This window comes from Myotis davidii, unplaced genomic scaffold, assembly GCF_000327345.1.
Source record: "Myotis davidii unplaced genomic scaffold, ASM32734v1 scaffold1373, whole genome shotgun sequence".
Lineage (NCBI taxonomy): Eukaryota > Metazoa > Chordata > Mammalia > Chiroptera > Vespertilionidae > Myotis > Myotis davidii.
This window is the reverse complement of record NW_006284614.1, coordinates 316415-320398: the sequence shown is the minus strand read 5'-3', so window position 1 is coordinate 320398 and position 3984 is coordinate 316415. Positions and strand designations below refer to the sequence as shown.

Sequence of the window (3984 nt, the reverse complement as noted above, 5' to 3'; positions counted from 1 at the left end):
TTTATGTACTGCATTTTATGAATTCAATGTTATACATCTTTATAATCTATTTAGTACCTATTGATCTTTTTGTGTGAATACTGATAATGGCCCCAGAGCATTCAAATGCGGGGGAAGAATAATTACTGTGCCTGCTAGTGAAAATGCAAGTGGCAATACATGACCCTTTGCTTGGGACAGGGAATTGATTGAAGTCTAGATTTGCTTCATTATTATAGGAAGAAAATATTATTTATTAGACTATTTCCCATTGGGGTCTATTATTTTTCAACATTTTTAAACCTTTATTTGCTTCTTTTTGGGGGCCGGGTGTCATATATTTTAAATGAAGTCATTTCTTCAATAGTTATGAGCAATATTGATGCACTCTCTGCCTCCATATAGTTTACCAAGATAGCAGGAAATGCAATTGAATATAATAAATGCTATAATGGAGTAATTATAGGTGCTATAGGCACACATGGGGAGGTTCCTAGCTCAATATTTAGAGGTAAGGGATGCTTTCCTGAGGAGGCAGCATTCAGGGTGTCTATGTAAGAAACATTCAACCCTGTAGAGAAATTTTATGAGTTTATTTGAGCGAAACTGACAATAATTCCCAGGAAGCAAAATCTCAACGAATTGAGAAAATGCTCTGGAGAGTGGCAGTTTTGCAGCTTATTTTATACATTAGAATCAAAGGAAGAGACATGGTGGTAGATTAAGGGGGTTGGAGAAAGGAAAGCAGGGAAATCTCTGGGCTTGGATAAAAAGTATAACCACTGGCTGGCATGGCTCAGTGGTTGAGCATCAACTTGTGAACCAGGAGGTCATGGTTCAATTCCTGGTCAGGGCACATGCCCTGGTTGCAGGCTCGATCCCCAGGGTGGGGCATGTAGGAAGTAGCTGATCAATGATTCTCTCTCATCATTGATGTTTCTCTCTCTCTCTCTCTCTCTCTCTCTCGCTCTCTCTCTCTCTTCTTTCCTCTCCGAAATCAATTAAAAGAAATATTTTTAAAAATAAAACACATAGACACGTGCTTCTTTTACATTGGTGTGTACAGGATAGTTAACATTTACAGCCCACAAAGATGGTATTTGGGGAACAAGATAACAATGATGGGTTCTGTGGTCTCTGGCGTGGTGCTGGTACTTGAGTCTGGAAAAGGGAATTACTCTGACATTCTGAAGGTATGTTATCATAGATGCAAAAAAACAATCAACAGCATCAGTTAAGGTAAAGGTTGACCTTTGTCAGGGAAGCTACAGGCCTAGGACATGCCATGACTCCCTTTTAGTTAGGAAGTTTTGATTTCAGACCATCCTATGTGGTTATCAGTCTCTGAGGCTGCCATGTAGGTCTCCCCTGAGTTTTACAGGTTTAGTATGTGGCTCCTTTTTTGTCCACAGGGTGAGCCATGAAGGTGATGAAATGTAGCCACAAGAATATTTTTTCAGGAGTAGGAAAGAACATGCATAAAAACTGATGGGTGAGGAGAATGCTGGTGAATCTGAGGGATTGGTGAGGCGGTGGGGGCAGCACATTCTGCTTAGTTGAGAGACCAGAGGCAGTGGGTGCAAACGGGACAGTTGTGGGTCACAAAAATCACATAAGCTACTTATATAAAGGATCTTAGAGTGTTGAGATGCCATCACAGAATTAAAATTAGGAAATGACATCTGAGATTTGAGTTGTAGAAGGGTCAAGACAGTGGGAGATGGAGTGTGTCAGCATATGCAAGTGTCCTGAGGTGGAAAGAGTTGGGCTCAAATGAGGAACCTAAATAGTGGCCAGGGAGCAATGGGGAAGAGCCCTGTTAAAGAGTCTCCACTTTGAATCTTGTAGTTGTATTAATGATTTTTTACTTTAGCTTAAGAAAACCATTACTTGATATCCTATGTAGCTAATAGACTGGGGATAGGGGTGGCAACAGTAGAAGAGAGGAACCAGTTAAGAAGTCATTGTAGTGGTCCAGGGAAGAGAGGATGATGACAGCTTAGACTAAAGTGGACAAGTGGAAAAAATGGAAAGAAGTGGCCTAATTTGGGTAAAATTTGAACTTGCTACAAGGCAAGGGATAAAGATTAAAAGGAGAGTCAAGTGCTTACACCCAGGCTGGAATCTGTATATATAAAAGCCAAGTGATGGAATGACCAGAATGACCAGTTGTTATAACACTCACTGGGGCAGCCAACCGGCCCGATCGGGGGTGGGGCCAGCCGGCTGGCCAACCTCCTGAGGACCCTCCCCCCTGGCCAGCCCGACCCTGATTTGGCCAGGCCTCACCTGTGTACAAATTCATGTACCGGGCCTCTAGTTTGGTTATAAATTTCAGAGATCCTAACTCATGGTTCTCCACAGAGTAGGCTGGTATGAGAAGCTGGCAGAGGATGGCCACAGGATGGTGCTGAATGGTTGCCCAGTGCTCACAAGATAATCCACTGGACATCTCCAGGGAAGCTCCTTACTGTTAGATAGGAAGGAAACCCGAGGCTTATAGTGTGCTCATACAGCATGCTTGCTTCCGCAGCTATAATCTTCCTCCTCCCCTTCTCTCCTTGTGACTTTGATCTGCTGGTCTTGATTCTGACCTCTGGAGCCTAGTAGAGCAAGTGCAATCTGTCTTCTGCACAACAGATGTTCCAAGACAAGTGGTTAAATCGTCCTTCTCAAGGTGCACGTCCCATTCCTCAGGGGGCTTGTTGTTGAAGTCCTTGCCACCCTGCCAGTCACCTTCCTTCAGACACTTTCACTGTGTAGTGTCCTTCCTAAAATATGATGGATTGCAGCTGGCTGTCACCTTGACAACAGAGACAGAGGCCTCCGGAGAAGGTGGTACAATTCTTTGTTTAACATTTCTTTTTCCTATTATAAGAGGTAATATATACTCACAGAAGAATATTGAAAAATACAGACAAGTATAAGGAAGAAAAATGTAAAGTCCTGTAAAGTTCTTATATACTGTCATGTAGGAACAAATAGCTTAAATTCTGGTATAATTTCTTCTAATCTTTTCTGTGTGTATTTGTCATTTTTTAATGGATATAAATAAGCCTCTTGCTTTTATATTTAACTTTTTTGTGTCATTAACAGTTCTCATTGGCATTGTTTATTGTTTTAACTGTTTCCTGTTATAATAGTTTGCAGTTTTTCACTTCTATGAATAACATCCAATTGCACATAACAGCATTGCAGCATGTAAATCTTTTCTGCGTGTCTTCTCTCCTTAGGATAGGCTCCTAGAATGGAATACTGGGTGCAAACATTTTCTGAGCTCTTGTTACAGATGCTCAGATTGTCCTCCCAACAGAGTAGATGGACTTGTCTATTTCAGTGTGCCTTCACCTAATCCAGAGGATACAATAAATGGAGATATAGGTCCTAAATATGATGAGGGCAGGAGCCAGTGGAATCCCAGGAAATCAAATGGCTAACAGCTTTGAATGCTTACTTGTGTGTGACACTTGTTAAGCATGTTTCATATACTCATATCACGTACTTTCTCTCATCAACTCTACATATCAGCTGCTATTACAGATAAAGAAATAGACACAGAGAGGTTAAGTGACTTGCCCAAAGTCACACAAATAAACAGTGAAGATAATTTTGGTACAAGTAACAGAGTACTTGACTGAAAGAGATTTTAGTTCTAGACTTATTAAAAGTAAACTTTTTCCCCAGTATAACGTATAACTTTTCCCAAGAAAAGTGCACACACCTCTTCAGTGGTATTATTTGATGAATTATCTCAGTTATCACCTCTGTAACAATCATCCAGGTCAAGAATGGAGTATTATCAATATCCCAGACGTAAACCTTATTCACCTCCTCTGCAAAAGATGGCAACTGCCATCCTGATTTCTAACAGTTAGGTTACTTTTGCCCATTTTTGAACCTTACCTAAATGTAATCATAGGGTGTGTGTGTGTGTGTGTGTGTGTGTGTGTATGTATGTGTGTGTGTGTGTATATATATATATATATATATGTTTTTCTTTCTCTC

At 40.7% G+C, this 3984-nt stretch overlaps 1 protein-coding gene across 1 annotated transcript in view; it reads left to right on the top strand.

The window, feature by feature from the left end:
• Window positions 1-1383: 1383 nt before the first annotated feature.
• Window positions 1384-3984, top strand: part of TMCC3 (transmembrane and coiled-coil domain family 3) — a 216881-nt gene continuing 214280 nt past the window's right edge. The window contains exon 1 of the mRNA XM_015572267.1: window positions 1384-1471. The gene's annotated coding sequence lies outside the window, so the exon portion shown is untranslated. The remainder of the gene's footprint in view (window positions 1472-3984) is intronic.